The 24151-nt window shown below is 42.1% G+C and overlaps 1 long non-coding RNA gene across 1 annotated transcript in view; it reads right to left on the reverse strand.

Moving 5' to 3' along the window:
- Window positions 1-5004: 5004 nt before the first annotated feature.
- The window catches only part of LOC138361403 (uncharacterized), an 82571-nt gene continuing 63424 nt past the window's right edge, over window positions 5005-24151 (reverse strand). The window contains exons 3-4 of the long non-coding RNA XR_011226956.1: window positions 8938-9010; window positions 5005-5050 (exon numbers count right to left, since the gene is read on the reverse strand). This is a non-coding gene — a long non-coding RNA (uncharacterized lncRNA). The remainder of the gene's footprint in view (window positions 5051-8937; window positions 9011-24151) is intronic.

Here is a 24151-nt window from a genome sequence, read left to right on the forward strand (position 1 = left end):
TGGTACAGGCCCAGATATGGCCCGGGTACAGGCCCAGAAATGGCCCGGGTACAGGCCCAGAAATGGCCCATGTACAGGCCCAGAAATGGCCCGGGTACAGGCCCAGAAATGGCCCGGGTACAGGCCCAGAAATGGCCCGGGTACAAGCCCAGAAATGGCCCGGGTACAGGCCCACAAATGGCCCGGGTACAGGCCCAGAAATGGCCCGGGTACAGGCCCAGAAATGGCCCGGGTACAGGCCCAGAAATGGCCCGGGTACAGGCCCAGAAATAGCCCGGGTACAGGCCCAGAAATGGCCCGGGTACAGGCCCAGAAATGGCCCGGGTACAGGCCCAGAAATAACCCTGGTACAGGCCCAGAAATGGCCCGGGTACAGGCCCAGAAATGGCCCGGGTACAGGCCCAGAAATGGCCCGGGTACAGGCCCTGAGATGGCCCGGGTACAGGCCCAGAAATGGCCCGGGGAAAAGGCCCAGAAATTACCCGGGTACAGGCCCAGAAATGGCCCTGGTACAGGCCCAGAAATGGCCCTGGTACAGGCCCAGAAATGGCGCTAGTACAGGCCCAGAAATGGCCCGGTACAGGCTCAGAAATGGCCCGGGTACAGGCTCAGAAATGGCCCGGGTACAGGCCCAGAAATGGCCCATGTACAGGCCCAGAAATGGCCCGGGTACAAGCCCAGAAATGGCCCGGGTACAGGCCCAGAAATGGCCCGGGTACAAGCCCAGAAATGGCCCGGGTACAGGCCCAGAAATGGCCCAGGGACAGGCCCAGAAATGGCCCGGGTACAGGCCCAGAAATGGCCCGGGTACAGGCCCAGAAATGGCCCGGATACAGGCCCTGAAATGGCCCGGGTACAGCCAAAGAAATGACCCGGGTCCAGGCCCAGAAATGGCCCGGGTACAGGCCCAGAAATGGCCCGGGTACAGGCCCAGAAATGGCCCGGGTACAGGCCCAGAAATGGCCCGGGTACAGGCCCAGAAATGGCCCGGGTACAGGCCCAGAAATGGCCCGGGTACAGGCCCAGAAATGGCCCGGGTAAAGGCCCAGAAATGGCCCGGGTACAGGCCCAGAAATGGCCCGGGTACAGGCCCAGAAATGGCCCGGGTACAGGCCAAGAAATGGCCCGGGTACAGGCCCAGAAATGGCCCTGGTACAGGCCCAGAAATGGCCCTGGTACAGGCCCAGAAATGGCCTGGGTACAGGCCCAGAAATGGCCCGGGTACAGGCCCAGAAATGGCCCGGCTACAGGCCCAGAATTTGGCTCCGAAATATGGCTCAGGCCTCGAATTTGGGATATTTAGGATATTTTGAAAGCTGCAGGGGAGTTTGTGCAAAATGTGACTCACTGCCGCTTTCAGGACTTGGCATATGTTGGGAATAAAAAGTCGTAATTTCAAACTGCGAATACGTGCAGAAAGCCAGAATTTGGCTCCAAAATATTGCTCAGGCCTCAAAATTGGGACGTTTGGGATATTTTGAAAACTGCAGGGAGGTTTGGGACAAATGTGACCAAACGCCGCTTTCAGTACTTCGCATATGTTGGGTAAAAAAAGTCGTAATATCAAACAGCGAATACGCACAGAGCGCCTGAATTTAGCTCCAAAATATGGCTCAGGCCTCGAAATTGGGATATTTGTGATATTTTGAAAACTGCAGGGGAGTTTGTGCAAAATGTGACTCACTGCCGCGTTTAGGACTTGGTATATGTTGGGTATAAAAAGTCGAAATTTCAAACTGCGAATACGTGCATTGAGCCAGAATTTAGCTCCAAAATATGGCTCAGGCCTCGAAATTGGGATGTTTGGGATATTTTGAAAACTGCAGGAGAGTTTGGGACAAATATTACCTAATGCCGCTTTCAGTACTTGGCATAGGTTGGGTATTAAAAAGTCGCAATTTCAAACTGCGAATACGTGCAGAGAGCCAGAATTTGGCTCTAAAATATGGCTCAGGCCTCAAAATTGGGATGTTATGGATGTTTTGAAATTTGCAGGGGGGATTGGGACAAATGTTGCCAAACGCCGCTTTCAGTACTTGGCATATGTTGGGTATAAAAATTAGTAATATCAAACTGCGAATACGTGCAGAGCCAGGATTTGGCTCCAAAATATGGCTCAAGCCTCGAAATTGGGATATTTGGGATATTTTGAAAACTGCAGGGAGGTTGGGACAAATGTGACCAAACGCCGCTTTCAGTACTTGTTTTATGTTGGGTATAAAAAAGTCGCAATTTCAAACTGCGAAAACGTGCAGAGAGCCAGAATTTGGCTCCAAAATATGGCTCAGGCCTCGAAATTGGGATATTTGGGATATTTCGAAAACTGCATGGCAGTTTGTGCAAAATGTCACTCACTGCCGCTTTCAGGACTTGGCATATGTTGGGTATAAAAAGTCGTAATTTCAAACTGCGAATACGTGCAGAGATCCAGAATTTGGCTCCAAAATAAGGCTCAGGGCTCGAAATTGGGAAATTTGGGATATTTTGAAAACTGCAGGGGGGATTGGGACAAATGTGACCAAACGCCGCTTTCAGTACTTAGCACATGTTGGGTATAAAAAGTCGTAATTTCAAACTGCGAATACGTGCAGAGATCCAGAATTTGGCTCCAAAATAAGGCTCAAGCCTCGAAATTGGGATGTTTGGGATATTTTGAAAACTGCAGGGGAGTTTGTGCAAAATGTGACTCATTGCCGCTTTCAGGACTTAGCATATGTTGGGTTTAAAAATTCGTAATATCAAACTGCGAATACGTGTAGAGAGCCAGAATTTGGCTCCAAAATATGGCTCAGGCTTCGATATTGGGATGTTTGGGATATTTTGAAAACTGCAGGAAGGTTTGGGACAAATGTGACCAAACGCCGCTTTCAGTACTTGGCATATGTTGGGTATAAAAAATCTTAATATCAAACTGCGAATACGTGCAGAGAGCCTCAATTTGGCTTCAAAATATGGCTCCGGCCTCGAAATTGGGGTGTTTGGGATATTTTGAAAACTGCAGGGGAGTTTGTGCAAAATGTGACTCATTGCCGCTTTCAGTACTTTGCATATGTTGGGTATATTAAGTTGTAATATCAAACTGCGAATACGTGCAGAAAGCCAGAATTTGGCTCCAAAATATGGCTCAGGCCTCGATATTGGGATGTTTGGGATATTTTTAAAACTGCAGGGGGGATTGGGACAAATGTGACCAAACGCCGCTTTCAGCACTTGGCATATTTTGGGTATAAAAAGTCGTAATATTAAACTGCGAATACGTGCATAGAGCCAGAATTTGGCTCTAAAATATGGCGTCCATTAGGGAGGCTCCGGCCTCCCCCGATGCTGTGAGCCCCTGGATAGCTGCAGTGAATTTGGCTCTAAAATATGGCGTCCATTAGGGAGGCTCCAGCCTCCCCCGATGCTGTGAGTCCCTGGATAGCTGCAGTGAGCACACACTGGCCCAAAAAAGCCAGCTGAATTCAAAGATGAGCTCCAGGCGAGGTGTGGAAAGAAAGTCCAGCTAGGAGCGTTCAAACTGCGCGCCTTTCGGCTTTGAATCTCTTCCACAACGAAATCTTTTATTGTAGAGCTGTTGACAACATACCTTTATCTCAACTTAAGTTTTCGCCACGCATAATTTTTTCTCATTTGGAAAATACATTATCATCTTCACTATAAATGACTACTATAGCGTGTCATTTCTGCTCACACTCATCTCTAAATAAAATGATTACAAATACTTCCCAAGACATAAACTGCCTCATCCAGCCCGCCTCTTCCCTCATTCCAAATCCACAAACCCACCAACAATCCTCCAACTTCATGGGAAGGTCAAGCTTCCCATGACCTTGGAGTCATTGGATATGGGTTTGTGGATGGCCTGACCTAGCAGTTTATGCCTTTGGGGAGATCTCCCCCCCCTGGCATATGCATTAATGATATATAATGCATATGCCAGCCAGTCCAAGTCTAATCTTAAGATTATTCTCCTATCTCTCAATTCAAGGTTAAACATTCAAGGTTAAATGTTTGCCCTTGATCACCAGCAGTAATTGAGGATACAGATGTAAGCTGATTGGAGAGTCGCGTTCTGAGTGTAAACTAGTAGAACGTAAGTCAAGAAACTGCAGATGGCCTATTGTCCTGCACGTGGCACTTCCTATTTATATCCACCTACACTCATTCATATTCGTCTAACCTAAGCTTCAACCAATCAAAGATTCCTATGCCTATTATGATCCAGTAATATGGATCCAGTGATCCAGTAGTATGATCCACAATCGATTTGAGAATGGTCCAGGACGGACCGAAACGTCGTTGTCCCTTCACCTTCTAGTGTGTGGTCTGGTCAACATACTTCAGCCACGTTATTGTGACTCTTCGTCTGCACATGATCCAGTAATTTGTTCCACAAATCCACAACCCAGTTACCAAACCAGTATTTACCCATGTATTTCCTAAATCTGAACTTATCTTCATTTAAAGCCTTATCAATAGCTTCCTTGTTATGCCCATTCATCTACTTGTACACTTCAATCATGTCACGTTAAGGTTTTTCCAACATCTCTTCATACGGAAGCTTTCTAATTTGCGGGATTATTTTTGTCATCCTAACTGACGTGTTCTAGTGAATTATGTCCTTTCTTTAGCATGGCGACCAAAACTGAACAGCATAATCTAAATGGGACCTAAAAACAATACGTTAATAAACCAAGCCGACTTATTGCTAACTCTTCTATAAATAAATCTATGGGAAAGAAAAGCTCTCAGCCTGCTAACAAGAGTGTACAAATCCACAAGGGCCGGGACGAGGATTCAAACCTGCATCCGAGAGCATCCCAGACGCTGCCGTAATCGACTGAGCTACGACATGGTCAAAAGGAGTTGAAACCGAATTTCTACTGAAATTACTGGATCCTGCAGCCTCTCCGAGGCACAAACCAGTGTTAGTGTAACAAGAATGTGAAGTTTTCTACGTCCATCTACTTCCACCCGCTCCTCCCCAGAACTAGTTGTTAACTTTACCTTGACTCCTCTGATCCAATACTTGTCCACACGTGCCACACTCCTGAAAAAATATTTTTTACATATATTAAGGGCATGTATAAGTAATTATCAAAAGAATGCACCAAACCAGTTAGACTATGTAGCACCAGGGTAAGTATAAACAGTTTATTTCAAATACAATCGAGTAAGAAAATACAATTATGAATTTCAAGAACACTGGAACCAATCACTGGAAAGGTGAAATTGCAATAGAGATTAATTACAGATTGTATCAACAATAGCGAGTAGGCAAGACTGATAAGACTGCAATAGCCTAACGGAATACATTTTTGTCTCCGACTCATGAGGCTATGGTTAAGCATCAATGTTCTTTTAAAGTTACATAGAAACACATTACCTTATTAGGGTCTCCCACTAAAACAAACCTTTAGCTAACCTTAGATAAAAGTACTGTGTATTATTAATTTATATAGCTGTCTATTGGCCTAAATTATATAAATAACGTGTTTAAAACCTCTTAAGTACAGTATATGGTCTCTGAGCACTAAACTAACGTTAGAAGCCTAGTGATTACATTGTCAAAAATGACCATTTACAGGTGAATTCATTTTACATCGCAGAGTAAACAAGATGCAAACAATTAACATCTTCCATCTATTTGATAAACAATTATCTAGTCGTCCCTTCACTTTCTAGTGTGTGGTTTGGTCAACATATTTCAGCCCCCGTTATTGTGACTCCTCATCTGCAATTATCTTCCCCATTTATCTGCACAATTGCTATCCTGCTATAACCACTCCATCGCCCTAGTCGTTAACACTAAACAATCTAGGGCGACTTGTTGCTGAACATTATATGCCACCTTTAGCTTAGCTACAAGACACCGTGTACATATTATGAAACTACCTCTAATGTCATAATGCAGCAGTTTGCGCGCTCAAAATACAGATTGACAAACTCCTCAGGAACCGTAGGGGAACTTTTGACAAACCGCCAGCTTCCTGTTGCCGTAGATGGCACCATGGAGAAATGGTGGCCCTCTGGTAAATTTAAGTAAATATTACCTAGGAGTTATGATGTACCAGCCATTAAACATCTGGGACTCACAGTTAATATGAAAACAATCCTTAAGAATAGTTAAACGAACAACATTGAATATTGAACTGTAAGAGTCTCTTGTGGCCCCATCTGGCCTACTGTGTCCTAATATGGAAACCTCACTTTAAAAACACATCAATGATTTTCCGCTTTGGATAAAGTTCAAGACAGCAACAACAATCATGCCAGAACTTGTTCAACTGTCACTACCTCGAATCTTTGAAGGACTAACACTATAAAAGTTTAAATTGTTATAGATTTAGATAGATTAGCCTATAAATTTTCCTAGAAATTACCTACTTAATATTATCTGTTAAATTAAGGACCTGCCCGAAGTCCTATGCGTACTAGTTGCTTTACAAGAATGTTAACACATAGGGCTATGTACTCCTTGTCACCTGTCCTCTTAAAAATAGCGTCGCTTTGGCCGTTTACCCGTATGGCCGAATATGGACATAATTTGAAAATGAAAAAAAATGAAAATAAATTTGGGATTTTTTTTGTCAACAACAATAAGTTATGGGTCCTCTGATAGGTTAGGTGGGCAGGAAATTCTCATAAAGTTTCAAAACGTTATGAAAAATGTTAATGGAAAGAATCCTCTTCTAAGTTTGCCGAGTAAGCCGGACAACTCAAACAGAAAACGGAACAGTGCGTCACTTTTGTGAGTCGATTTCATTTCAAATTACGTCCAAATTTGGCCATAGCGCCGCGCATACCAGCCAAAAGTGACGTTAGTTTTAAGAGGACGGGTTGATCAGTAACCCAATATAACTTGTAGTTATATAAATAAATAAATAACAGCCGAGGCCTTTGTAATACTGACCAAGTTGGAGGTCATTAATACAGACCACTTCTCTAAAATGTCATATTTGACACAGACAGGCTGGACAACAGCTTCAAGCTCAATGAGCCACAATGTAACACAGACAATAGGGGTGTTGTTTCCCTCAAAGGATTATTAACCAATGAACCCGCTTAACCACTCAAGTCTGAAATGCCGAGTCATTCCTCTTGTTCCCAATATACACAAGACAAATCCTCAATAAAATAAGGGGGGGGTAGGAAGGCTAAACTTTGACAAGGCGCCGCCGTCTTGTCCCCGTCGAGGCCACTGTAGGTGGTGGCCCTTAGGTCAATTCATCATAGGAGCCCTTCTCCTTCCATCATTCTGAATCATGCTCATCATATTAACCTGCACCCCCTCAATCCCCCCCCCCCCCCCTCCACCATCTTCACACAATCTGTGGCCAACATTTTTCGTTTCATTCAGATTTTCATCAAAATATGTCGAAGATTTCTCTTTGGGTTGTTTTAACGGGCATGGCAGCCGAGTGGACAGTGCTTCGGATTCATAATCCTGAGGTTCCGGGTTCGATCCCCCGTTGGAGGCTGAAACAAATGGGCACTTTCTTTCACCCTGATGACCCTGTTTACCTATCAGTAAATAAGTACCTGGGAGTTAGACAGCTGCTATGGGTTGCTTCCTGGGGGATGTGTAAGAAAAAGAAGGCCTGGTCGAGGACAGGGCCGTGGGGGACGCTAAGCCCCGAAATCATCTCAAGATAACCTTAAGATTGCTGGCTAACTACTGGCATGGCTATTAAGGCCACCACAAGCGCACTAATGACTTAACTAGCGGGTACACCTATGGCTGCCACCTGACAGTCACCTCTATATTTTGTCTAAATACATATAATATACGAAATAAAAACGAATAACAACATGAAGTACACACCCCGAACAATCCTTTCCATATTATGATTGAATAATGATATCTGTAACACATTTATTTTTTGCTCACTGGTAATTAACGTGACCCTTGCCAGGCGGGGGCTGGTCGACAAATGAGCCACACATTAAGAAGTGGGATTCCCAGACGCGCCACTCACCCTTACTTCACCATAATATCTAAACTGTCAACCTCTAATACAGTTAAGCATGTGACCACCAGAGGCGCTAATGCTCCCCTATTATTACCCCATCCATATAATGATTGTTCTCATTATTCATTGTTGCAACGTGTAAATACATTCATGTTCTGTAGTGACAGTGTCAGACCTCGAAGGAAGACTTGAAACACCCTTCTGAAGATGTATTATTAATTACGAAAATACTTAAGGAAATTCCTGTTTCAATTCTTCCTTCGTGGTCTGACACTGTCACATTTTCATCACGTGTTAATTGTCGTGATTTACACGCAGATTTTGTAGTGTATATACGACAACTTCAGGAAAGTAATGAGTAGCGGATTTAGTCTAAACAATAATATATGCGTTTTGTTTTTAGTGCCAAATTATCTGGCAAATATACATTTGGAGATATAGCTCAATCCTTCCTGTAGCCCAATCTTTCCTGTAGCCCAATCCTTCTTGTAGCCCAATCCTTCCTGTAGACCAATCCTTCCTGTAGCCCAATCCTTGCTGTAGCCCAATCCTTCCTTCCAAATCCGATTTGTAATATAATATTATTGGAGGTGTTGTGGTTTCTGTTCTAGGCTCAGGATTGTACCTGGTCCAGGTGTCATCTTATGTCGCGTTTATTTCTTTGTTGCTATATCCATTGTTCACCAACACTTCAGTTAACTTTCAAACTTCCTACTCACGTTGCTCCATTCTGAACAGTGGGTAAGGGCTCGACGAATATAAGTGTTTAGAACACTGGCTTTGTGTCTTTGGTAGCACTCACTCCTACTGTTTAGGCATAATCCGATGTTTGTAGGCTTAGTATATACGCTACTGCTTAGAGATGCTCCTGTTAAATTGTTTGTTTATTTGTCTACTTATACTGAATCCTTTTAAAGTTTGTCCTTATCTGTCATTTGCATCAAACCTCATCCCTCCCATTTACCTGTTTGGCAGTGAGTTCTGCTAATCGTGGATTGCTGTTACGTAGCTCATTTGGCTTCATAATAGTTGGATGGCTGAAATAAAAAGGCTTCAATTAAACAGAGCAGAAATTTATGAGAATGATATTCAAAAATACCAAATAGTTATTATTTTTTCTGTAGAAAACAATGTCTTACAGACAGGGTAAAACAAAAAATGAATGTAATGAAACATCATTTACTTGGCGAGAGCCAGAGGCTCCCTGGAGCTATCCAGGCTGATATGGATGTACTAGATTTTGGCATCAGTCAGTGTGAATGGAGTTCTACTGAATTGCAATCTCTCAGCAAATTAATTTTTTTTCACCCTCATTGTTTGCCGTGATCGCCAACATGGTGTTTAGAAAAAGTTGATCTGCTGCTGACCTCTTGCTAAATCTCTCCACTAAGTGACATTAGACACTGGATGAATCATAGATCAGCAGTGTTGTTGATCTAGATATAGCAGGTGCATCTGAGTGGGTTTGGATTAGTAGGAAAGCATCACGCACTAGCCCCAGTCACTATTCTGCAATATAAAAAAAATCCCCAATGCTTTCCACATCACTTTATTATACCCAACATATGCCAAGTACTGAAAGCGGCGTTTGGTCATATTTGTCCCAAACCTCCCTGCAGTTTTCAAAATATCCCAAACATCCTAATTTCGTGGCCTGAGCCATATTTTGGAGCCAAATTCTGGCTCTCTGCACGTATTCGCAGTTTGAAATTACGACTTTTTATACCCAACATATGCCAAGTACTGATAGCAGCAGTGAGACACATTTAGCACAAACTCCCCTGCAGTTTTCAAAATATCCCAAATATCCCAATTTCGACGCCTGAGCCATATTTTGGAGCCAAATTCTGGCTCCAAATTCTGGCACGTATTCGCAGTTTGAAATTACGACTTTTTATACCCAACATATGCCAAGTACTGATAGCAGCAGTGAGACACATTTCGCACAAACTCCCCTGCAGTTTTCGAAATATCCCAAATATCCCAATTTTGAGGCCTGATCCATATTTTGGAGCCAAATTCTAGCTCTCTGCACGTATTCGCAGTTTGAAATTACCACTTTTTTATACCCAACATATGCCAGGTACTGAAAGCGGCAAACATCCCAATTTCGAGGACTGAGCAATATTTTGGAGCCAAATTCTGGCTCTATGCACGTATTCGCAGTTTGAAATTACGACTTTTTATACCCAACATATTCCAAGAACTGAAAGCAGCAGTGAGTCACATTTTGCACAAACTCCCCTTCAGTTTTCAAAATATCCCAAATATCCCAATTTCGACGCCTGAGCCATATTTTGGCGCCAAATTCTGGCTCTCTGCACATATTCGCAGTTTGAAATTACGACTTTTTATACACAACATATGCCAAGTCCTGAAAGCGGCAGTGAGTCACATTTTGCACAAACTCCCCTGCAGTTTTCGAAATATCCTAAATATTGCAATTTCGATGCCTGAGCCATATTTTGGAGCCAAATTCTTGCTCTCTGCAGGTATTTGCAGTTTGAAATTACGAATTTTTTATACCCAACATATGCCAAGTACTGAATGCGGCATTTGGTTACATTTGTCCCAAACCTCCCTGCAGTTTTCAAAATATCCCAAACAACACAATATCGAGGACTGAGCCACATTTTGGAGCCAAATTCTGGCTCTATGCCCGTATTCGCGGTTTGAAATTACGAGATTTTATACCCAACATATGCCGTGTCCTGAAAGCGGCAGTGAGTCACATTTCGCACAAACTGCACTGCAGTTTTCAAAAAATCCCAAATATCCCAATTTCGAGGCCTGAGCAATATTATGGAGCCAAATTCTGGCTCTATGCACGTATTCGCGGTTTGAAATTACGACATTTTATACGCAACATATGCCAAGTCCTGAAAGCGGCAGTGAGTCACATTTCACACAAACTCCCCTGCAGTTTTCAAAATATCCCAAATATCCCAATTTCGACGCCGGAGCCATATTTTGGCGCCAAATTCTGGCTCTCTGCACATATTCGCAGTTTGAAATTACGACTTTTTATACACAACATATTACAAGTACTGAAAGTAGCTGTGAGTCACATTTTCCACAAAGTCCCCTGCAGTTTTCAAAATATCCCAAACATCCCACTTTCGAGGCTTGAGCCATATTTTGGAGCAAAATTCAAGCTCTCTGCACGTATTCGCAGTGTGAAATTACGACTTTTTATACCCAACATATACTAAGTACTGAAAGCAGCGTTTGGTCAAATTTGTCCCAAACCCCCCCTGCAGTTTTCAAAATATCCCAAACATCCCAATTTCGAGGGCTGAGCAAAATTTTGGAGCCAAATTCTGGCTCTATGCACATATTCGCAGTTTGAAATTACGAATTTTTATACCCAACATATGCCAAGTACTGAAAGCGACGTTTGGTCATATTTGTCCCAAACCTCACTGCAGTTTTCAAAATATCCAAAACATCCCAATTTCGGCGCCTGAGCCATATTTTGGAGCCAAATTCTGGCTCTCTGCACGTATTCGTAGTTTGAAATTACGACTTTTTATACCCAACCAAGTCTTGTCCAAGCCAAGTCCAAGTCAGCCAAGTCTTGAAAGCGGCAGTGAGTCACATTTTGCACAAGTTCCCTTGCAGTTTTCGAAATATCTGAAATATCCCAATTTCGACACCTGAGCCATATTTTGGAGCCAAATTCTGGCTCTCTGCACGTATTCGCAGTTTGAAATAACGATTTTTATACCCAACATATACCAAGTCCTGAAAGCGGCAGTGAGTCACATTTTGCACAAACTCCCCTGCAGTTTTCGAAATATCCTAAATATTGCAATTTCGAGGCCCGAGCCATATTTTGGAGCCAAATTCTGGCTCTCTGCAGGTATTTGCAGTTTGAAATTACGAATTTTTTATACCCAACATATGCCAAGTACTGAATGCGGCATTTGGTTACATTTGTCCCAAACCTCCCTGCAGTTTTCAAAATATCCCAAACAACACAATATCGAGGATTGAGCCACATTTTGGAGCCAAATTTTGGCTCTCTGCACGTATTCGTAGTTTGAAATTACGACTTTTTATACCCAACATATGCCAAGTCTTGAAAGCGGCAGTGAGTCACATTTTGCACAATTTCCCCTGCAGTTTTCGAAATATCCGAAATATCCCAATTTCGACACCTGAGCCATATTTTGGAGCCAAATTCTGGCTCTCTGCACGTATTCGCAGTTTGAAATATCGATTTTTATACCCAACATATGCCAAGTCCTGAAAGCAGCAGTGAATCACATTTAGCACAAACTCCCCTGCAGTTTTCGAAATATCCCAAATATCCTAATTTCGACGCCTGAGCCATATTTTGGATCCAAATTAAAGCTCTCTGCACGTATTCGCAGTTTGAAATTACGACTTTTTATACACAACATATTACAGGTACTGAAAGCAGCAGTGAGTCACATTTTCCACAAACTCCCCTGCAGTTTTCAAAATATCCCAAAGATCCCACTTTCGAGGCTTGAGCCATATTTTGGAGCAAAATTCAAGCTCTCTGCACGTTTTCGCAGTTTGAAATTACGACTTTTTATACCAAACATATGCCAAGTTCTGAAAGCGGCGTTTAGTCATATTTGTTCCAAACCCTCCTGCAGTTTTCAAAATATCCCAAACATCCCAATTTCGAGGACTGAGCAATATTTTGGAGCCAAATTCTGGCTCTATGCACGTATTCGCAGTTTGAAATTACGACATTTTATACATAACATATGCCAAGTCCTAAAAGCGGCAGTGAGTCACATTTCGCACAAACTCCCCTGCAGTTTTCGAAATATCCCAAATATCCCAATTTTGAGGCCTGATCCATATTTTGGAGCCAAATTCTGGCTCTCTGCACGTATTCGCAGTTTGAAATTACGAATTTTTTATACCCAACATATACCAAGTACTGATAGCGGCGTTTGGTCTAATTTGTCCCAAACCCCCCCTGCAGTTTTCAAAAGATCCAAAACATCCCAATTTCGAGGCCTGAGCCATATTTTGGAGCCAAATTCTGGCTCTCTGCAGGTATTCGCAGTTTGAAATTACGAATTTTTTATAACCAACATATGCCAAGTACTGAATGCGACGTTTGGTTACATTTGTCCCAAACCTCCCTGCAGTTTTCAAAATATCCCAAACAACACAATATCGAGGCCTGAGCCACATGTTGGAGCCAAATTCTAGCTCTATGCACGTATTCGCGGTTTGAAATTACGAGATTTTATACCCAACATATGCCGTGTCCTGAAAGCGGCAGTGAGTCACATTTCGCACAAACAGCACTGCAGTTTTCAAAATATCCCAAATATCCCAATTTCGAGGCCTGAGCAATATTATGGAGCCAAATTCTGGCTCTATGCACGTATTCGCGGTTTGAAATTACGACATTTTATACGCAACATATGCCAAGTCCTGAAAGTGGCAGTGTGTCACATTTCACACAAACTCCCCTGCAGTTTACAAAATATCCCAAATATCCCAATTTTGAGGCCTGATCCATAAGTTGGAGCCAAATTCTGGCTCTCTGCACGTATTCTCAGTTTGAAATTATGACTTTATATACCCAACATATGCCAAGTACTGAAAGCGACGTTTGGTCATATTTGTCCCAAAACCTCACTGCAGTTTTCAAAATATCTCAAACATCCTAATTTCGACGCCTGAGCCATATTTTGGGGCCAAATTCTGGCTCTCTGCACGTATTCGCAGTTTGAAATTACGACTTTATTCAAACATATGCCAAGTCCTGAAAGAGGCAGTGAGTCACGTTTTGCACAAACTCCCTTGCAGTTTTCGAAATATCCCAAATTTCCAATTTCGACACCTGAGCCATATTTTGGAGCCAAATTCTGGCTCTCTGCACGTATTCGCAGTTTGAAATTACGAATTTTTTATACCCAACATATACCAAGTACTGATAGCGGCGTTTGGTCAAATTTGTCCCAAACCCCCCCTGCAGTTTTCAAAAGATCCAAAACATCCCAATTTCGAGGACTGAGCAATATTTTGGAGCCAAATTCTGGCTCTATGCACGTATTCGCAGTATGAAATTACGACTTTTTATACCCAACATATGCCAAGAACTGAAAGCAGCAGTGAGTCACATTTTGCACAAACTCCCCTGCAGTTTTCAAAATATCCCAAACATCCCACTTTCGAGGCTTGAGTCATATTTTGGAGCAAAATTCAAGCTCTCTGCACGTATTCGCTGTGTGAAATTACGACTTTTTATACCCAACATATACCAAGTACTGAAAGCGACGTTTGGTCATATTTGTCCCAAACCTCACTGCAGTTTTCAAAATATCCAAAACATCCCAATTTCGGCGCCTGAGCCATATTTTGGAGCCAAATTCTGGCTCTCTGCACGTATTCGTAGTTAGAAATTACGACTTTTTATACCCAACATATGCCAAGTCTTGAAAGCGGCAGTGAGTCACATTTTGCACAAGTTCCCTTGCAGTTTTCGAAATATCCGAAATATCCCAATTTCGACACCTGAGCCATATTTTGGAGCCAAATTCTGGCTCTCTGCACGTATTCGCAGTTTGAAATAACGATTTTTATACCCAACATATGCCAAGTCCTGATAGCGGCAGTGAGTCACATTTTGCACAAACTCCCCTGCAGTTTTCGAAATATCCTAAATATTGCAATTTCGAGGCCTGAGCCATATTTTGGAGCCAAATTCTGGCTCTCTGCAGGTATTTGCAGTTTGAAATTACGAATTTTTTATACCCAACATATGCCAAGTACTGAATGCGGCATTTGGTTACATTTGTCCCAAACCTCCCTGCAGTTTTCAAAATATCCCTAACAACACAATATCGAAGCCTGAGCCACATTTTGGAGCTAAATTCTGGCTCTCTGCACGTATTCGCAGTTTGAAATTTCGACTTTATTCAAACATATGCCAAGTCCTGAAAGAGGCAGTGAGTCACGTTTTGCACAAGTTCCCTTGCAGTTTTCGAAATATCCGAAATATCCCAATTTCGACACCTGAGCCATATTTTGGAGCCAAATTCTGGCTCTCTGCACGTATTCGCAGTTTGAAATAACGATTTTTATACCCAACATATGCCAAGTCCTGAAAGCAGCAGTGAATCACATTTAGCACAAACTCCCCTGCAGTTTTCGAAATATCCCAAATATCCTAATTTCGACGCCTGAGCCATATTTTGGATCCAAATTCAAGCTCTCTGCACGTATTCGCAGTTTGAAGTTACGACTTTTTATACCCAACATATGCCAAGTTCTGAAAGCGGCGTTTGGTCATATATGTCCCAAACCCCCCTGCAGTTTTCAAAATATCCCAAACATCCCAATTTCGAGGACTGAGCAAAATTTTGGAGCCAAATTCTGGCTCTATGCACGTATTCCCAGTTTGAAATTACGACTTTTTATACCCAACAAATGCCAAGTCCTGAAAGCGGCAGTGAGTCACATTTTGCACAAACTCCCCTGCAGTTTTCGAAATATCCTAAATATCGCAATTTCGAGGCCTGAGCCATATTTTGGAGCCAAATTCTGGCTCTCTGCAGGTATTCGCAGTTTGAAATTACGAATTTTTTATAACCAACATATGCCAAGTACTGAATGCGACGTTTGGTTACATTTGTCCCAAACCTCCCTGCAGTTTTCAAAATATCCCAAACAACACAATATCGAGGCCTGAGCCACATGTTGGAGCCAAATTCTAGCTCTATGCACGTATTCGCGGTTTGAAATTACGAGATTTTATACCCAACATATGCCGTGTCCTGAAAGCGGCAGTGAGTCACATTTCGCACAAACAGCACTGCAGTTTTCAAAATATCCCAAATATCCCAATTTCGAGGCCTGAGCAATATTATGGAGCCAAATTCTGGCTCTATGCACGTATTCGCGGTTTGAAATTACGACATTTTATACGCAACATATGCCAAGTCCTGAAAGTGGCAGTGTGTCACATTTCACACAAACTCCCCTGCAGTTTACAAAATATCCCAAATATCCCAATTTTGAGGCCTGATCCATAAGTTGGAGCCAAATTCTGGCTCTCTGCACGTATTCTCAGTTTGAAATTATGACTTTATATACCCAACATATGCCAAGTACTGAAAGCGACGTTTGGTCATATTTGTCCCAAAACCTCACTGCAGTTTTCAAAATATCTCAAACATCCTAATTTCGACGCCTGAGCCATATTTTGGGGCCAAATTCTGGCTCTCTGCACGTATTCGCAGTTTGAAATTACGACTTTATTCAAACATATGCCAAGTCCTGAAAGAGGCAGTGAGTCACGTTTTGCACAAACTCCCTTGCAGTTTTCGAAATATCCCAAATTTCCAATTTCGACACCTGAGCCATATTTTGGAGCCAAATTCTGGCTCTCTGCACGTATTCTCAGATTGAAATTACCACTATTTTATACCCTACATATGCCAGGGACTGAAAGCGGCGTTTGGTCACATTTGTCTCAATCCCCCCTGCAGTTTTCAAAATATCCCAAACATCCCAATTTCGAGGCCTGAACCATATTTTGGAGCCAAATTCTGGCTCTCTGCTCGTATTCGCAGTTTGAAATTACGAATTTTTATACCCAACATATGCCAAGAACTGAAAGCAGCAGTGAGTCACATTTTGCACAAACTCCCCTGCAGTTTTCAAAATACTCCAAAGATCCTACTTTCGAGGCTTGAGCCATATTTTGGAGCAAAATTCAAGCTCTCTGCACGTTTTCGCAGTTTGAAATTACGACTTTTTATACACAACATTTGCCAAGTTCTGAAAGCGGCGTTTGGTCATATTTGTCCCAAACCCTCCTGCAGTTTTCAAAATATCCCAAACATCCCAATTTCGAGGACTGAGCAATATTTTGGAGCCAAATTCTGGCTCTGTGCACGTATTCGCAGTTTGAAATTACGACTTTTATACATAACATATGCCAAGTCCTAAAAGCGGCAGTGAGTCACATTTCGCACAAACTCCCCTGCAGTTTTCGAAATATCCCAAATATCCCAATTTTGAGGCCTGATCCATATTTTGGAGCCAAATTCTGGCTCTCTGCACGTATTCGCAGTTTGAAATAACGATTTTTATTCCCAACATATGCCAAGTCCTGAAAGCGGCAGTGAGTCACATTTTGCACAAACTCCCCTGCAGTTTTCGAAATATCCTAAATATTGCAATTTCGAGGCCTGAGCCATATTTTGGAGCCAAATTCTGGCTCTCTGCAGGTATTTGCAGTTTGAAATTACGAATTTTTTATACCCAACATATGCCAAGTACTGAATGCGGCATTTGGTTACATTTGTCCCAAACCTCCCTGCAGTTTTCAAAATATCCCAAACAACACAATATCGAGGCCTGAGCCACATTTTGGAGCCAAATTCTGGCTCTCTGCACGTATTCGCAGTTTGAAATTTCGACTTTATTCAAACATATGCCAAGTCCTGAAAGAGGCAGTGAGTCACGTTTTGCACAAGTTCCCTTGCAGTTTTCGAAATCTCCGAAATATCCCAATTTCGACACCTGAGCCATATTTTGGAGCCAAATTCTGGCTCTCTGCACGTATTCGCAGTTTGAAATAACGATTTTTATACCCAACATATGCCAAGTCCTGAAAGCAGCAGTGAATCACATTTAGCACAAACTCCCCTGCAGTTTTCGAAATATCCCAAATATCCTAATTTCGACGCCTGAGCCATATTTTGGATCCAAATTCAAGCTCTCTGCACGTATTCGCAGTTTGAAATTACGACTTTTTATACCCAACATATGCCAAGTTCTGAAAGCGGCGTTTGGTCATATATGTCCCAAACCCCCCTGCAGTTTTCAAAATATTCCAAACATCCCAATTTCGAGGACTGAGCAAAATTTTGGAGCCAAATTCTGGCTCTATGCACGTATTCCCAGTTTGAAATTACGACTTTTTATACCCAACAAATGCCAAGTCCTGAAAGCGGCAGTGAGTCACATTTTGCACAAACTCCCCTGCAGTTTTCGAAATATCCTAAATATCGCAATTTCGAGGCCTGAGCCACATTTTGGAGCCAAATTCTAGCTCTATGCACGTATTCGCGGTTTGAAATTACGAGATTTTATACCCAACATATGCCGTGTCCTGAAAGCGGCAGTGAGTCACATTTCGCACAAACAGCACTGCAGTTTTCAAAATATCCCAAATATCCCAATTTCGAGGCCTGAGCAATATTATGGAGCCAAATTCTGGCTCTATGCACGTATTCGCGGTTAGAAATTACGACATTTTATACGCAACATATGCCAAGTCCTGAAAGCGACGTTTGGTCATATTTGTCCCAAAACCTCACTGCAGTTTTCAAAATATCTCAAACATCCCAATTTCGACGCCTGAGCCATATTTTGGAGCCAAATTCTGGCTCTCTGCACGTATTCGCAGTTTGAAATTACGACTTTATTCAAACATATGCCAAGTCCTGAAAGAGGCAGTGAGTCACGTTTTGCACAAACTCCCTTGCAGTTTTCGAAATATCCCAAATATCCCAATTTCGACACCTGAGCCACATTTTGGAGCCAAATTCTGGCTCTCTGCACGTATTCTCAGATTGAAATTACCACTATTTTATACCCTACATATGCCAGGGACTGAAAGCGGCGTTTGGTCACATTTGTCTCAATCCCCCCTGCAGTTTTCAAAATATCCCAAACATCCCAATTTCGAGGCCTGAACCATATTTTGGAGCCAAATTCTGGCTCTCTGCTCGTATTCGCAGTTTGAAATTACGACTTTTTTATACCCAACATATTCCAAGTACTGAAAGCGGCGTTTGGTCAAATTTGTCCCAAACCCCCCCTGCAGTTTTCAAAAGATCCCAAACATCCCAATTTCGAGGACTGAGCAATATTTTAGAGCCAAATTCTGGCTCTATGCACGTATTCGCAGTTTGAAATTACGACTTTTTATACCCAACATATGCCAAGAACTGAAAGCAGCATTTAGTCACATTTTGCACAAACTCCCCTGCAGTTTTCAAAATATCCCAAATATCCCAATTTCGACGCCTGAGCCATATTTTGGCGCCAAATTCTGGCTCTCTGCACATATTCGCAGTTTGAAATTACGACTTTTTATACACAACATATTACAAGTACTGAAAGCAGCAGTGAGTCACATTTTCCACAAACTCCCCTGCAGTTTTCAAAATATCCCAAACATCCCACTTTCGAGGCTTGAGCCATATTTTGGAGCAAAATTCAAGCTCTCTGCACGTATTCGCAGTGTGAAATTACGACTTTTTATACCCAACATATACTAAGTACAGAAAGCAGCGTTTTGTCAAATTTGTCCCAAACCCCCCCTGCAGTTTTCAAAATATCCCAAACATCCCAATTTCGAGGACTGAACAATATTTTGGAGCCAAATTCTGGCTCTATGCACTTATTCGCAGTTTGAAATTACGACTTTTTATACCCAACATATGCCAAGTAGTGAAAGCGACGTTTTGTCATATTTGTCCCAAACCTCACTGCAGTTTTCAAAATATCCAAAACATCCCAATTTCGGCCCTTGAGCCATATTTTGGAGCCCAATTCTGGCTCTCGGCACGTATGCGTAGTTTGAAATTACGACTTTTTATACACAACATATGCCAAGTCTTGAAAGCGGCAGTGAGTTACATTTTGCAAAAGTTCCATAGCAGTTTTCGAAATATCCGAAATATCCCAATTTCGACACCTGAGCCATATTTTGGAGCCAAATTCTGGCTCTCTGCACGTATTCGCAGTTTGAAATTACGACTTTTTATACCCAACATATGCCAAGTACTGAAAGTGGCGTTTGGTCACATTTGTCTAAATCCCCCCTGCAGTTTTCAAAATATCCCAAACATCCCAATTTCGAGGCATGAGCCATATTTTGGAGCCAAATTCTGGCTCTCTGCACTTATTCGCGGTTTGAAATTACGACATTTTATACCCAACATATGCCAAGTCTTGAAAGCGGCAGTGAGTCCTATTTCGCACAAAGTCCCCTGCAGTTTTCGAAATATCCCAAATATCCCAATTTCGAGGCCTGAGCCATATTTTGGAGCCAAATTCTGGCTCTCTGAACGTATTCGCAGTTTGAAATTACGACTTTTTTATACCCAACATATGCCCAGTACTGAACGCGGCGTTTGGTCACATTTGTCCCAAACCCCCCTGCAGTTTTCAAAATATCCCAAACATCCCAATTTCGTGGCCTGAGTCATATTTTGGAGCAAAATTCATGCTCTATGCACGTATTCGCAGTTTGAAATTACGACTTTTTGTACCCAAAATATGCCAAGTCCTGAAAGCGGCAGTGAGTCACATTTTGCACAAACTCCCTTGCAGTTTTCGAAATAACCCAAATAACCCAATTTCGACACCTTAGCCATATTTTGGAGCCAAATTCTGGCTCTCTGCATGTATTCGCAGTTTGAAATTACGAACTTTTATACCCAACATATGCCAAGTACTGAAAGCAGCAGTGAGTCACATTTAGCACAAACTCCCCTGCAGTTTTCAAAATATCCCAAACATCCCAATTTCGAGGCATGAGCAATATTTTGGATCCAAATTCTGGCTCTATGCACGTATTCGCGGTTTGAAATTGCGACATTTTATACATAACCTATGCCAAGTCCTGAAAGCGGCAATGAGTCACATTTCGAACAAACTCCCCTGCAGTTTTCGAAATATCCCAAATATCCCAATTTTGAGGACTGATCCGTATTTTGGAGCCAAATTCTGGCTCTCTGAACGTATTCGCAGTTTGAAATTACCACTTTTTTATACCCAACATATGCCAGGTACTGAAAGCGGCATTTGGTCACATTTGTCATAATCCCCCCTGCAGTTTTCAAAATATCCCAAATATCTCAATTTCGAGGCCTAGCCATATTTTGTAGCCAAATTCTGTCTCTGCACGTATTTGCAGTTTGAAATTACGACTTTTTATACCCATCATATGCCAAGTACTGAAAGCAGCAGTGAGTCACATTTTGCATAAACTCCCCTTCAGTTTTCAAAATATCCCAAATATCCCAATTACGATGCCTGAGCCATATTTTGGTGCCAAATTCTGGCTCTCTGCACGTATTCGCAGTTTGAAATTACGACTTTTTTATACCCAACATATGCCAAGTACTGAAAGCGGCGTTTAGTCACATTTGTCCTAAACCTCCCTGCAGTTTTCAAAATATCCCAAACATCTCAATATCGAGACCTGAGCCATATTTTGGAGCCAACGTTTGGCTCTCTGCACGAATTCACAGTTTGATATTACGACTTTTTAAACCCAACATTTGTCAATTACTGAAAGTGGTAGTGAGTCACATTTTGCGCAAACTCCCCTGCAGTTTTCAAAATATCCCAAACATACCACTTTCGTGGCCTGAGCCAAATTTTGGACCCAAATTCAAGCTCTCTGCACGTTTTTGCAGTTTGAAATTACGACTTTTTATACCAAACATATGCCAAGTTCTGAAAGCGGCGTTTGGTCATATTTGTCCCAAACCCTCCTGCAGTTTTCAAAATATCCCAAACCCTCCTGCAGTTTTCAAAATATCCCAAACATCGCAAATTCGAGGACTGAGCAATATTTTGGAGCCAAATTCTGGCTCTATGCACGTATTCGCAGTTTGAAATTACGACATTTTATACATAACATATGCCAAGTCCTAAAAGCGGCAGTGAGTCACATTTCGCACAAACTCCCCTGCAGTTTTCGAAATATCCCAAATATCCCAATTTTGAGGCCTGATCCATATTTTGGAGCCAAATTCTGGCTCTCTGCACGTATTCGCAGTTTGAAATTACGACTTTTTTATACCCAACATATACCAAGTACTGATAGCGGCGTTTGGTCAAATTTGTCCCAAACCCCCCCTGCAGTTTTTAAAGGTCCAAAACATCCCAATTTCGAGGACTGAGCAATATTTTGGAGCCAAATTCTGGCTCTATGCACGTATTCGCATTTTGATATTACGATTTTTATTCCCAACATATGCCAAGTACTGAAAGCATCAGTGAGTCACATTTTGCACAAACTCCCTTGCAGTTTTCGAAATATCCCAAACATCCCATTTTAGAGGCCTGAGCCATATTTTGCAGCTAAACTCTGGCTCTCTGCACGTATTCGCAGTTTGAAATTACGAATTTTTTATACCCAATATATGCCAAGTACTGAAAGCGGCGTTTGTTAACATTTGTCCCAAACCCCTCCTGCAGATTTCAAAATATCCCAAACATCCCAATTTCGAGGCCTTAGCCATATTTTGGAGCCAAAATCTGGCTCTATGCACGTATTCGCGGTTTGAAATTACGACATTTTTTACCCAACATATGCCAAGTACTGAGAGTGGCAGTGAGTCACATTTCGCACAAACTCCCCTGCAGTTTACGAAATATCCCAAATATCCACTTTTCGAGGCCTGAGCAATATTTTGGAGCCAAATTCTGGCTCTCTGCACGTATTCGCAGTTTGAAATTACGAATTTTTTATGCCCAACATATGCCAAGTACTGAGAGCGGCGTTTGGTCACATTTGTCCCAAACCCCCACTGCAGTTTTCAAAATATCCCAAACATCCCAATCTCGAGGCATGAGCAATATTTTGGAGCCAAATTCTGGCTCTCTGCACGTATTCGCAGTTTGAAATTACGAATTTTTACACCCAACATTTGCCAAGTACTGAAAGTGGCAGTGAGTCACATTTTGCGCAAACTCCACTGCAGTTTTCAAAATATCCCAAATATCTCAATTTCGAGGCCGGAGTCATATTTTGGAGCCAAGTTCTGGCTCCCTGCACGTATTCACAGTTTGAAATTACGACTTTTTGTACCCAAAATATGCCAAGTCCTGAAAGCGGCAGTGAGTGACATTTTGCACAAACTCCCTTGCAGTTTTCGAAATAACCCAAATATTCCAATTTCGACACCTTAGCCATATTTTGGAGCCAAATTCTGGCTCTCTGCATGTATTCGCAGTTTGAAATTACGAATTTTTATACCCAACATATGCCAAGTACAGAAAGCAGCAGTGAGTCACATTTAGCACAAACTCCCCTGCAGTTTTCAAAATATCCCAAACATCCCAATTTCGAGGCATGAGCAATATTTTGGATCCAAATTCTGGCTCTATGCACGTATTCGCGGTTTGAAATTGCGACATTTTATACATAACCTATGCCAAGTCCTGAAAGCGGCAGTGAGTCACATTTAGCACAAATTCCCCTGCAGTTTTCAAAATATCCCAAATATCCCAATTTCGACGCCTGAGCCCTATTTTGGCGCCAAATTCTGGCTCTCTGCACATATTCGCAGGTTTGAAATTACGACTTTTTTTACACAACATATAACAAGTACTGAAAGCAGCAGTGAGTCACATTTTCCACAAACTCCCCTGCAGTTTTCAAAATATCCCAAACATCCCACTTTCGAGGCTTGAGCCATATTTTGGAGAAAAATTCAAGCTCTCTGCACGTATTCGCAGTGTGAAATTACGACTTTTTATACCCAACATATACCAAGTACTGAAAGCAGCGTTTGGGCAAATTTGTCCCAAACCCCCTCTGCAGTTTTCAAAATATCCCAAACATCCGAATTTCGAGGACTGAGCAATATTTTGGATCCAAATTCTGGCTCTATGCACGTATTCGCGGTTTGAAATTGCGACATTTTATACATAACCTATGCCAAGTCCTGAAAGCGGCAGTGAGTCACATTTCGCACAAACTCCCCTGCAGTTTTCGAAATATCCCAAATATCCCAATTTCGAGGCATGAGCAATATTTTGGATCCAAATTCTGGCTCTATGCACGTATTCGCAGTTTGAAATTACCACTTTTTTATACCCAACATATGCCAGGTACTGAAAGCGGCATTTGGTCACATTTGTCATAATCCCCCCTGCAGTTTTCAAAATATCCCAAATATCTCAATTTCGAGGCCTAGCCATATTTTGTAGCCAAATTCTGTCTCTGCACGTATTTGCAGTTTGAAATTACGACTTTTTATACCCATCATATGCCAAGTACTGAAAGCAGCAGTAAGTCACATTTTGCATAAACTCCCCTTCAGTTTTCAAAATATCCCAAATATCCCAATTACGATGCCTAAGTCATATTTTGGAGCCAAATTCTGGCTCTCTGCACGTATTCGCATTTTGAAATTACGACT

Source organism: Procambarus clarkii, unplaced genomic scaffold (assembly GCF_040958095.1).
Source record: "Procambarus clarkii isolate CNS0578487 unplaced genomic scaffold, FALCON_Pclarkii_2.0 HiC_scaffold_348, whole genome shotgun sequence".
Lineage (NCBI taxonomy): Eukaryota > Metazoa > Arthropoda > Malacostraca > Decapoda > Cambaridae > Procambarus > Procambarus clarkii.